This window comes from Gekko japonicus, unplaced genomic scaffold (genome assembly GCF_001447785.1).
Source record: "Gekko japonicus isolate JY-2015 unplaced genomic scaffold, Gekko_japonicus_V1.1 scaffold1881, whole genome shotgun sequence".
Classification (NCBI taxonomy): domain Eukaryota; kingdom Metazoa; phylum Chordata; class Lepidosauria; order Squamata; family Gekkonidae; genus Gekko; species Gekko japonicus.
Window position 1 is genome coordinate 196,528 of NW_015173728.1, and position 13,213 is coordinate 209,740.

Consider the following 13,213-nt stretch of genomic DNA (forward strand, 5'->3'; position numbering starts at 1 on the left):
GTAAAGATAACTACTAAAACCCCAAGAGGTGGTGGTCATATAATGCTTAAATTAAAATAAGAGATAATTGGTTACATTAAAGGTGATCATTAACACTTCTTAAATGTTTCATGTCCAAATATTCTGACTTATCAAAGAACAATACAGATAAATGATTATGTATTACCATGTTTCCCCGGAAATAAGACACTGTCTTATATTTATTTTTTCTCAAGAAGACTAGGGCTTATACCACAAATGCATAGAAATCCTGCTAGGGCTTGTTTTTTGGGTAGGTCTTATTTTCGGGGAAGCAGGGTAGTAAATGAAAATAAAGCAAACTTCAGAAAAAGTTAGCATCTCATTTTTTGTTTCTTCTTTCCCTCAAACGATATCCTTGCTTGGGGGCCGCCACCACCACCCCGTTCCGAGTCTGAGTCCTCTCCAGTAAGTGCTTCATCATCACTTCCCTTATCGTTCTCCTCGTCATCTTCCCCCCGTTGGTCCACGTTGCTGCCGCAAAAACTCGCTGGCTTTCATAACAGAGTCAACTTAGAACTGTTAGTTTCAATGGGGGCAGCTGTTTGTAAAGATAATGGCACCGAATTTGCACAGAACACAGTCCTCCCTCTTATCTAAAGACATCCTAAATTGCAAGCAGAATGGACAGAGGGATTCAGTTTTACTGACCCCCCCCCAAAGTAGGTGCCCCCCCCAGCGCACTTCCACTATTTCCTATGGAGGGAAACAGCAGCAGCCCCCAGGACCACACTGGCTGACAGCATTTTTTAAAACCCCTGGCTGCATCTGGTTTCTTTACATAATCTTACTGTCTGGCAATTTAAAAAAAATTACCTTTCCACACAAAAAAAACCCTCTACATTTGCCATCCTTCCTCGTTGTGGTCTGTTATCTCTTTTCACAAAACAAGTAAGGCTTTGCAGAAAACGTCTCCCCACCTGTCAATATCTGCAATCTTTGAAAGAATTTCAGCTATTTTCCAAAAAAATTGAGCATATGTTTGTGTGTATGATTGCACAAGACAAGACACACATCTTCACACTATGCATCCACTGTAGGGGTACCTTAATTACTATTGCTATTTAAGGAATTTTACAGAATTTGGCTCTGTCCTCACGAGGGACTGCCTCACATTCCTTCTCTGGAGCTTGTATCCTATATGATTGGCTGGGAGTGCTGTCCTGATCCGTTGCTAGGATCCAGCTGAAAGGAAGAAATGCTATTACCCGGGAAAACAGGAGAATCAAAGAAAAACAAGACACCTGCTGATGATAATGATGCTGGGAAGCACCGGAACATGAATAAACATTGATGGGTGGGGTGCTTTCGATTATGTCTATGAATCCCAGATGTGTGTTTATCATTCTGAAAATCGCAGAAACAACCTGAAACAATTATTGTTGTGTATGTTTTCTGTTCAGAAATTTTGGGACACACTCCTGTAAGGAGATCCATTCAAGGGAGCTGAATCTGTGCATGTTCAAGGGCTCATGTTTCTCACTAAATTCTTCCTGGAGTCTTACTGATTCCCAAACAGCTACCAGGGTTATTTCCCTCATGACAAGATCTGTCAGAATTCCTTTTCGGTCGTGGTCAAGGCAACGGAGAGATTTTAAGCTTTTGCAACTCAGTACCTCTGGACCCCTTTCTGTTGCCTTGTCTTGTTTTTTGTTTGTTTGTTTTTTTGGGGGGGAATCCGCAAAAGTTGTTTTTATTTTGGAAGCTGCAACCCACTGACTTTCGGGTCACTGAGCAAAGAGTAGCTTTTCACTCAAACCTTGCACGGAATTTATGCATCAACACTTCTTCCCCTGAACATATAACCACATCTTTATTTTTTCTGACTCCAGAAGAACTAATTTCAAAAACCCTGCTGTCCAGATGCATCAAAGCCACACCCATCCTCCTGACCCATAGGCCCTTCCCAGTGAGCCCCCCAACCCTTGCTGGCAACAGGGACAATGTCCCTCGTGGAAAGGCTGAAGCAGATGCCGCACCCCTGCACAGAGCATGGGAGGTTGGGGGAGGAGGTAAGAGGAAGGAGCCAGCAGCCCAACTGCAAGGGCAGGGAGATGCCCAGAGAAGCAGCCTGCAGAAGACACCGATGCCAACGGAAGCCAGGGAGCAAGAAAACGCCCACGAGACAGGGAATATTTGTCTCAAACTGACCACCCTCTCTGGCAGTGGCCAGTCAGGATGGGTGCGGATGGTCAGGAAAGAGGGCGGGCTCTGGCGGGGCCCAGCCAATAGCCGAGCCAGAGGGAATAGCCGGAGGAGCGAAGAGAGAAAGAACGGGATGCAGGGCCCATCAGGAGTGGGGGGGGGACAAGAAGGGGATCTCCATGGATGGCCAGGTAGCAGAAATAGCAGCAGTAGATGAAGAGGAGGAGGAAGAGGAAGAGGAGGAGGAGGAGGAGGAGATTGGATTTATACCCCTCCCTTCACTACCCAAGGGAGTCTCAGAGCGGCTTACAAACTCCTTTCCCTCCCCCTCCCCACAACAGACACCCTGTGAGGTCGGTGGGGCTGAGAGAGCTCTGACGGAAACTGCTCTTTTTCAAGAACAGCTCTTATCAGAACTATGGCTTGCCCAAGGTCATCCAGCCAGGTGCAAGTGGAGGAGTGGGGAATCAAACCCAGTCCTCCCAGATTAGAGTCTGCGTACTTAACCAGTACACCAAACTGGCTCTGTTACCTCGGAGACTGGAGCTGAAGGGGACAGAGGAGGCAGCCGTGGGTGAAGTAAACCCCATCCCCTTGACATGCTGTCATGGGTCAGCTTGACCAGTCAGAACTCAGCCTAGAGGAAGACTCCCAAGAAACAGCTGAGGAAAGTCAGGAGCTCCAGGAGTCAGCACTGACAGCTGACCCTGACTACTCCAGGCAGACTACAGGAGGGGATGATGTAGAACAGCTGGAGCAGGATGACTCCCAATTCCCTCTCAGTAGCAGACCAACACCAGGAACAAACTCACCAGCAACTTACACAGAGAAGGTGCAGTGCGTGTCTCATGGCTCATCGTAGGTGTTTGACTGACAGCAGTCCTGAGTGATTGCGGGACCTTGCTTTGCATAACTCAGCTCCTTGTGAGAGGCTTACTTAAACCAAGCTGGCATGCCTTTCCAGCCGTGGAGGCAATGAGTCACATGTCTGTGAATCTAGTGACCACAACTCCTGTCGTGCCTTGCACCCTTTGATTTTCAGATGAGCGACCACAACTCCTGCCTTGCTCCCTGTGATTTACAGACTGACCTTGGACTGGGCTACCTGGACCGCCTTTGGATTCTGCTTCTCGGACCTGTCTGCAGCTAACAAATTACTGACCCTTGGACTGGCTTTGACTTCGCTTTCTGGACTGCCCTGGCACTCTCTCTCTGCTCAGGTGCCTGTTGTGCCTGCTAACCGGGACACATGCGGATACTCCGAGGCCTGAGGAGAACACATCAGGATGGAGGGGGAAGCGGAGGAGCCAAGGAGAGGGGAGTTGGGGCTTAACCCCTACTTTAAATCTGCCCATTTCATGGAATCATAGAATTTTAAGAGTTGGAAGGGACCTTGCAGGTCATCTAGTCCAACCCCCTGCACTCTGCAGGTGCGTAGCCAAAAGAGAGCCCTACAACATACCCGAAAGATGGCCATCCAGCCTTTGCTTGAAAACATCCAGCGAAGGAGCATCCACCACCTCCCGAGGCAGACTGTTCCACGGCTCAACCACTCTTGCAGTTAGGAAGTTTCTCCTGATATTTAGCCGGTATCAGACTCCCTTGTAATTTCCACCCATTAGATCTAGTCTTGCAATCCGAAGCAAGAGAGAATAGATCCGCTCCATCTTCTACACGACAATCCTTCAAATACTTGAAGACTGCAATCATGTCCCCTCTAAGCCTTCTCTTTCCCAGGCTAAACAGACCCAACTCTTTCAGCCTTTCCTCGTAAGACTTGGACTCCAACCCTCTCACCATCCTTCTGGACAAGCTCGAGCTTGTCAACATCCTTCCTAAAATGTAGTGCCCAAAACTGGACACAGGACTCCAGGTGAGGCCTGGCCATAGCAGAACAGAGTGGAACTACCACCTCCCGTCATCTGGACACCGTGCTTCTGTTAGTGCATCCTAAGATTTTCCCCTCTCCTTGAGCTGATCCACACATTACACAGAAGGAGATGACAGTAATCCAGACCACCACTTCAGACTACTGTTCTTTGCCTCTGAGAAAGCATAACATGGCTAGGGATTTTTTTTTTTTAATAGGACAGGCAGAACAACTAATCGCAGTCCCAAGAATGCAGGTACTGCTGGGTCACACCAAAAATCTGTTTTGTCTGGCCTCCCACTTCCCATGAAGGCCAAGCAGGTTTCCCACATGAGAGAAGAGCAATGGCTTAGTGGAATGGCACATATTTTGTATGCAGAAAGTCCACGCTTCCGTCCCTAGTACCTTTTCTGGAGGGGTAGTGGCTTAGTGGTAGAGCTTCTGCTTCAAATGCAGAAGGTCCCAGGTTCAATTCCCGGTGTCTCCAATCAAAAGGACTGAGTAGTAGGTGACGTGAAAAACTTCCACCCGAGAACCTGAAGAGCAGCTGCCAGTCAGAGTCAGCAACACTGATATAGACCAATGGCTTGACTCAGTGTGCTGCAGCTTTGTGGGTCTTTTGAAGACATCTGGCTACCTTCCGCAGGGAACCGGGACGCTGGACTAAATGAGTCTTTGGTCTGAATGGACAGGGTTCTTCTGATGTCTCCAGGACTGCAACTGGCTCTTCTGTCTGCTAAATTTGGGGGAGGGAGACAAATTCTCACAGACTCATTCTCGCTTCCGAAAAGGCAAAGGGTTGGATCCTGCCGATCTCTGCCACTACACACAGCTCTTTTTCACAGCCCAAGAACCCTTCCCCTGCCGCAAAAAGCTCGACCCAAAATCTTTTTTCTCTCTCTCTCTCTCAGTGTGTGGGGAGAAAGGGAAAAGACGCACAGCGGCACACCTTGAAAAGGCATTTTCAACATCATCTCAGAGGACTTTGGCACGAACGCCAGGAGCAAATATTTATCGGCTCCAGGGTACGAATGAACCCTCTTTTTTATTAGAAAAAAATATCTTTCCAATCTCAGCTTTCAGCGACAGATGTGTGAGACAGGCGCTCAGACGCGGAAGGGCAGACTAAGCCGGGGAGCACAAGCCTGTCAATCAAAACTACTAATGCAAGACCACAGGTGTGCCGCTTTGACCTTGGCAATGACCTCCCGTCTTAGCGTCGGATTTGATTGGCTGTCACCAGGCGGCTTTGAAGGACAAGGACACCACGATGCACGCCCCTGCGAGTCAGGAAGAGGAGGCGCACCTGTCTACTAGGGCCAGCCGATGTCTCGGGAGTTCACGGGAGAAATTCAGCTGCATAAAATAAAGATAAAAAGGAAACAACTTCCAAGAGCTAATGCGCAAGATCACTTGCAGAAACCAGCCTCAGCAGGACAAGGGATTGTGTTGATGAGGCCAAAACAAGTAAAAGCCCAATAATACTGATCCATCTCATCATCCTTAAGAATGAAGATGCGGTTGGTCACAGTTGCTAAGGAACCACACCGGTTGTGGTCGTTCAGACTATTATGCTCCCTTTCCTCCGAGAAGCTCAAGACAGCTTACATAGTTCTCACTTCCCCATTTTTTTCCTCACAACAACCCTGCGAAGCCGTTTACTCTCACCCCAACTGGCAGAAGTAAGTAAGGGCTTTTTCCAAATTCTCATTTTCCTCGCTTGTGTGTTCCTGTTGCTTTGGAGGGAGTCTGTTCCACATGTGCTATTCTCCCTGTATTGGTCGATACAATATTACATCGTTTTATGTCTGGCATTTTAAAAAACTGCAGTTTAAACCTGCAGGGAGATATACCGGACATTACCTGGTGTAATATCGAATCGACCACTAGAGGGAGGAATAAACATGTGGAACAGAAAAAAAACCTGAAGCAGCAGGAGCATACAAGTGAGAGAAATGAGGAAGTGGAAAAGCCCTAAGCTTCATGGCGGCGTGTGGATTTGAACGCAGGTCTCCCAGATCATAGTCCTATACTCTAACCACTATGCCACACTGACTCTCAAGATGTGTTTCCCCCTAAATATTGTTTAAGAGAAAGATGTTTCCAGTGACAGCTCTTATTTATTTAAATCCGTTTCTATTCTGCCTTGCGATCATAGAATTACCCAATGTGATACGGCTTTTCAAAACAGCTAACATGAAAGTCAGCTATGCTGAAGTCAATAAAAGCAGAAACAGCAAAAGCTTTTAAAAATTAACGGATGAATGGACGCGATGATAAATCATTTGCACTTGAGCCACAGCTGATTAGAAATAACCGACAGTTAAACACACATATTAAATGCCTGGGTGAACAGAAATATTTTCAACTGGTGCTCAAAATGTAGCCGTGAAGATGCCAGGCAAATGACAGCAAAGGAGACCCACCACAGAGAAGGCCCTGCCCTTTCAGGAACCTACATCTCCTCAAGGCCTTTCTAAAGCAGCGTAGTCCTCTAGCAGGTCCTTACGGGAGAAAGCGGTTCTTCAGATACTCAGGTAGCTTTTAAAAATCATCACCTTTGGCACTTAGAACTGTTGTCAGCAGCAGAATCAGTAGCCAGCAAAGCTCTTTCAAACCTGGCAAGATACATTCACAGGCAGATGTTACAGTTAACTTAGTGGAGTTTTTGCAATTAACTGTTAGGGGATGTTGCAGTTAACTGTTAGGGGAGAACTGAGATCCCTCTTCCGAGCTAATGATAATTCTTAATAATACAATTTTATTAAGAATGATCATTCTTGATGCAAGCTCAAGTGAGAAATCTCAATTCTCCCTACCAAGCTGGTACTCTGAAAATACAGAGAGTTTCCTTTTTTATATAGATAAGAAAAAGAAAGTCAGAGTCTGCTATTTTGAAATGAGTTCATTCATTCTGTTCACAAACATAATTCACTCTTCCCTCTGTTTAGAGAACATCCACATTCCTAACAGGGGGAAAAGGAAAACAAACCATATACTGTGGGCGATAAAATGGCACCAACCCTTGGCTGGATAATGGTGCAAAGAGTTCAGAGGTCAAAGAACAGATTTGCAGTGGGGAAGGGAGACAGGGAGGAATATAACATCTGTAAAGTTTATCAAGTCAACATAGGCTCACTGATCAAAGGTCTTAAATCTTTTCTAAATTCTCGATGGCGAAATGAAATGCTTAACACTTGCAAGGCAGCATTCTGCATTAACAGAAGTCTCTGAACAGTCTTCAAAGGCAGCCCCATCTGGAGGTCATGGCAGTCTGTCTGTGATCACCGCCTGTGTCCAAATCTGGCTTCTTTCAAAAAAAGGATGCAGATGGATGCAGGTAATGAGCTGACCACAAGCTGCTTAAAGGCACTATTAATAGATGTTGAGGATTCTGCTCTTCATGAGTTTCAAAGCGAAAGAAACTGATGGCCGATCGCCACATCCCACAGCGGAGATTCCCATGGCAGAGAATTGCTCTTTGAAGCGCTTCCTTTTGTCTGCCTTCAGTCTACTGCCCATCAAATTCATTGTATGCCCATGAGGTTTAATATTATGGGAGAAGGAGGTTTACCAGTCCCCACAGCCAGAATGTATGGCTCCAGCGGCATAGCTTTCCCTGCAGTGCAGAGAGCCAGTTTGGTGTAGTGGTTAAGTGTACGGACTCTAATCTGGGAGAACCGAGTTTGATTCCCCACTCCTCCACTTGCAGCTGCTGGATGACCTTGGGCAAGACATAGTTCTGTCAGAGCTGTTCTCTCGAGAGCAGTCCTCGAAAGAGCTCTCTCAGCCCCACCTACCACACAGGGTGTCTGTTGTAGGGAGGGGGAGGGAAAGGAGTTTGTACGCCACTTTGAGACTCCGAGTGAAGGGCGGGGTATAAATCCAATCTCTTCTCTTCTTATACTTGAGAATAGCCAAACAGACTGAGTTCCAGGTGCTGGTTTTTGACCTCTAAAGCTCTTCATGACGTGAGCCCCTCATATTTGAAGGGTTGTAACTCTCCATGCAGACACACAAACCACACATTCACACCAGACTCAGCATGGTGAGAGCCAGCATAGTATAGCGGTTAAGAGTGGAGAATCGTGTTTGATTCCCCACTCCTCCTCCCAGTGAAGGCTTGGGCCAGTCATGGTTCTCTCAGAACTCTCTCAGCTCCACCTACCTCACAAGGTGCCTGTTGTAGGGAGAGGAAGGGAAGGTGATAGTAAGGCCCCGGTCACACGAGAGGTTTAGGGCCGGAAGAGGGACAGATCGGGGGCACAGCAAACGGGCGCGATCCCACCACAACATCTGGGAAGCGTTGCGCACCCATCCCCGATCCGGCCCTTCAGGCCGAAAATCCATACTTAAAAGAAACCACCTACAGAGGTGGACTTACCAGAAAGGCCGCATCAAGCGCGGCCGTAGGATCGCCGGTGCGTCCTTCTGCCGGCGCATCCAAGGCTCCTGGCCGAACTGCGCATGTGCACACATGCGCAGCCGGCTGTCTCGGGTCTCTGGTCGGTAGCTTCCTCCCCGGCATCTGATCGTGTCGGGGAGCAATGGCGCGGCAGCTCAGGGGATCTATGTGATCCCACTGCCGCGTGTTTCTTTTGGTGGGGCTCTGAATAGCTGCACTTGCCCATGTTTTTTTCTGCCATATGGCAGGGACCTAAGTAGTAGACAAAAGAGGGGTATAAAAACCAACTCTTCTTCTCCTATGATTCTCTCAGAATTCTCTCAGCCCCACTTACCTCACAAGGTGCGTGTTGTGAGGAGAAGACGGGGATTGTAAGCCACTTTGAGATTCCTGAGGGTAGAGAAAATTGGGGTATAAAAACCAACTCTTCTGGAACTTTACCCACCTCACAGGGCTGTTGTGAGTGAGGATAAAAGAAGGGGAGAATCAGGCATGCAGGTGGGAAGATGCTGCTGCTCTTATCCCGTTGGTGGGCTTCCATAACGCAGCTGGTCATCCACCGTGGGAACAGAATTCTGGACTTGAGGGGCCTTTAGTCGGAGCCAGCATGGCTCTCCTCACGCTCTTACGCCAACTTCAGTCAGCCCAACAATTGTTCCCGGGCGTTCCCTCCTTCTAGGAGGCTAGTTTGACCTCAGTGAAAGTAACACCTTTGTTGGTGGTGCCCCTCACTCCAACCCATAGAATTGCCTCCCAGAGGTGCACGAAGCCGCTTTTCTAATCCACTCTGACAGAAAGTGAATGCTGGTATCTGCCGCCCAGTTTTGATTGTGATGGATTCTGTAGAGCAGTGATGGAGAACCTTTTAGAGACTGAGTGCCCAAACTGCAACCCAAAACCCACTTATTGATCGCAAAGTGCCAACACGGCAATTTAACACTGAGGTTTTACGTTAGAAAAAACAACTCATACATTAACTTAAGATGATCCAAACAAAGTAAGGAAAGCAATCCAAAATGCTTTCATTTACTTAAAATTATTTGGCAGAGAATTCGGCACTTTAATGATGGTCTGGCTGGGGCGATGGCACGCGTGCCCACTGAGAGGGCTCTGAGTGCCACCACTGGCATCTGGCACCCTTCCCATAGGTTCGCCACCACTGCTGTAGAGGTTATTCTGCAAATGCCCTGAAAATGGAGGACTCCAGCTCAGCCAGTCCCATCAGATCTCAGGAGGGAAGCAGGGTCAGCCCCAGTTAGCATTTGGATGGGAGACACATACACACACACACACACACACACACACACACACCCAAGGAAGTCCAGGGTCCCAACGCAGAGGCAGACAATGTCTCTGGCCTTGGAAACCCGATGGGGTCGCCACAGGGCTGTAGCCAAAACGTTTGACTTCAGGGGGCATTTAAATAAGTCAGGGGACACTGTGCCAGGAGTGATGAGAGAGTAAAAGTTTTTAAAAAGTGACGTTGGGGGGAGAGGGAGGCTGGAGTAGGGAGCAGACGTGCCCTGTGGCAGGCCATGCCTGCAGCCAGCCAGAGGTACTCTGCTGGCAGGGCAGGGCAGGGCAGGGCAATGGTTCAGTGTGGCACAGCTGTGGCACGCGAAAATAAAATAAACAGAGTGGCTGGGAAGTCGGGAGGCCTGGGCGGTAAGTCGGGGGGGCGAAATGCCCCACTGGGTCGCCAAAAGTCTGCTGTGACTGGATGACACATAACACCAAAGACATAAATTTTGGGAAATTTTGGCTACACAGAGCACTTCTGTTCCTCTCTTGACCTGGATGGCTCAGGCTAGCTTACTCTTATCAGCTCTTGGAAGTTTTATTTCTTTATTCAATTTATACCCCGCCCTTTCCGTCGAGGCAGGTTCAGTTTGGCATACTGATGAAGTGCGCGGATTCTAATCTGGGAGAACCGGGTTTGATTCCCCACTCCTCCATTTGCAGTTGCTGGATGACCTTGGGCAAGCCATAGTTCTGGCACAGCTGTTCTTGAAAAAGAGCAGTTTCTGCCAAGAGCTCTCTCAGCCCCCCGCAAAGAGTGCTTGTTGTGGGGAGGGGAAGTGAAAGGAGTGTGTAAGCCGCTCTGAGACTCCTTTGGGTAGTGAAGGGCGGGATATAAATCCAATCTCCTCCTCTCCTCCTCCTCCATAAGAACATGAGAAGAGCCCTGCTGGATGAGACCAGTGGTCCATCGAGTCCAGCATCCTGTCTCACACAGTGGCCAGCCAGTTCCTTTGGAGGACCAACAACAGGCCATAGAGGCCAAGGCCTTCATAAGAACATAAGAAGAGCCCTGCTGGATCGGACCAGTGATCCATCGAGTCAAGCATCCTGTCTCAACCAGTCTCCAGCCAGTTCCTCTGGAGGGCCAACAACAGGGCAGAGAGGCCAAGGCTTTCGTAAAAACATGAGAAAAACCCTGCTGGATCAGACCAGTGGTCCATCTAGTCCAGACTCCTGTCTCCCACAGAGGCCAACCAGGTCCTCTGGAGGGCCAACAACAGGGCATAGAGGCTGAGACTTTCCTTCATAAGAACATGAGAAGAGCCCTGCTGGATCAGACCAGCGGTCCATTTAGTCCAGCATCCTGTCTCACACACAGTGGCCAACCAGTTCCTCTGGAGGGCCAACAACAGGGCACAGAGGCCAAGGCCTTTCCCTGATAAGAACATCAGAAGAGCCCTGCTGGATCAGACCAGTGGTCCATCTAGTCCAGCCTCCTGTCTCACACACAGTGGCCAACCAGTTCCTCTGAAGGGCCAACAACAGGGTCGAGGCCTTCATAAGAACATCAGAAGAGCCCTGCTGGATCAGACCAGTGGTCCATCTAGTCCAGCCTCCTGTCTCCCACAGCGGCCAACCAGTTCCTCTGGAGGGCCAACAACAGGGCATAGAGGCCAAGGCCTTCGTAAAAACATAAGAAGAGCCCTGCTGGATCAGACCAGTGAGGGTCCATCTAGTCCAGCCTCCTCCTGTCTCACACACAATGGCCAACCAATTCCCCTGGAGGGCCAACAACAGGGCATAGAGGCTGAGACCTTCATAAGAACATCAGAAGAGCCCTGCTGGATCAGACCAGTGGTCCTTCTAGTCCAGCCTCCTGTCTCACACAGTGGCCAACCAGTTCCTCTGAAGGGCCAACAACAGGGTTTAGGCCTTCATAAGAACATCAGAAGAGCCCTGCTGGATCAGACCAATAGTCCATCTACTCCAGCATCCTGTCTCACACAGTGGCCAACCAGTTCCTCTGGAGGGCTAACAACGGGGCAGAGAGGCTAAGGCCTTTCCCTGACATTGCCTCCTGGCTCTGGGATTCAAAGGATTTATGCCTCTGAATGAGGAGGTTCCCCTCAATCACCATGGCTAGTAGCTTATTATCCTCCATGAATGTTCCCATGGCCATCGCTACATCCTCTGGCAGCAAATTCCACATTTTAATCACTCTCTGTGCAAAGAAGAATTTCTTTTTGTCCATTCTCAACCTACTGCCCATCAGCTTCACTGGATGCCCTCAAGTTCTAGTATTTTGGGAGAGGTTTCTCCCTGTCAACTCTCTCCCTTCTCCTTTTATCCTCATGATGACCCGGTGAGGTGGCTCAAGTCAAACGTGTGTGTGACTGGGCCACAGGAGATCCACTGAACTTCACGTCTAATCGGGGACTCGAACCCAGATCTCCCAAAGTCATATCTGAGACTTCCAAGAACATCCTACAAGACTGGTGTCTGTGCGTTTGATCTGCACAAAGACGCTCACTGCAAGTGCCAGGCTAACACGGCCACAATGCCAACCCTGTGCTTGGCGTTTTCCAGCTTCTATCAACGACAGTCAAAATCCCTGTCCCAACCAAGGATGTTCTAACCTAAATGTGGATAGGGGAGGAGACCAGCGTTCCCTCTAAACTGAGTTAGTGTGAGCTAGCTCAGCTAACTCACATTTTTTTAGCCTCCCGCTCACAGATTTTTGTCTCGGCTCAGGAAGGATGGCTCCAGAGCAAACTAATGTATGCAGTAGCCAAATCGCTCGCTCACCGCTTTAATGCCGGCAGCTCAAAAAGTAGCATTTTTGCTCACAAGACTCCACAGCTTAGAGGGAGCACTGGAGGGGACAGAGGGAAGGAAAAGTCAAGGGTAACATTTCGTGCAAGAGAGAAAAGGCTGGTATCTTCCCCTTCTCCTCCACACATTCTCTTGACTTTTGTCATTTCAGTCGGGGGCGGGGGGACGCGGGTTGTTCTTGGTTGCATTGGAAGCGCTGAGAAGGATGGCCCCGAGCAATTCTGCTATGCCAGCTGATAATTTTTTTTTTCCACACTCCAATCCCAAGAGCTTTTGCTTCCCCTGAGGGAAACTTCCCGGAGACTTTCTGATGCTCTAACAATGTGCGGATCTTTTGAAATTTCTCTAGTAGGTGGGGGGGAAATGTGAGCCTGTGGCAGTCGCTTGCATGTAAATGCTCTGCTTTGTGTTCACAAATCCTTCAATTAAGCCTGCAGAAGAGGATATCCTACGGACTAGGAAGATCCACTGCAGACAGAGCTGTCAATCACAGCCGTTTCAGTTGTCAGATTGGCCTTCTGATTAATCAGCTACCTATTATGGTATCTCAGGCAGGCCTGTATTTTAAACATATTTCGCAGAGGAAAAAACATTGTAGCCAGCAAAAATATATATATGAGTTTATTCTTTATGAAGCCTCCTGAATTTAGATAAGGAAACAATTTTTATACAAAAGAAAGGGGGACTTTGAGAAGAGGAAC

General features: G+C 48.5%; 1 non-coding gene across 1 annotated transcript; it reads left to right on the forward strand.

Moving 5' to 3' along the window:
- The first annotated feature begins 4,448 nt into the window (after window positions 1-4,448).
- TRNAL-CAA lies at window positions 4,449-4,520 on the forward strand. The gene has a single exon. It is a non-coding gene; the product is annotated as a tRNA-Leu (tRNA).
- The last annotated feature ends 8,693 nt before the right edge of the window (window positions 4,521-13,213 follow it).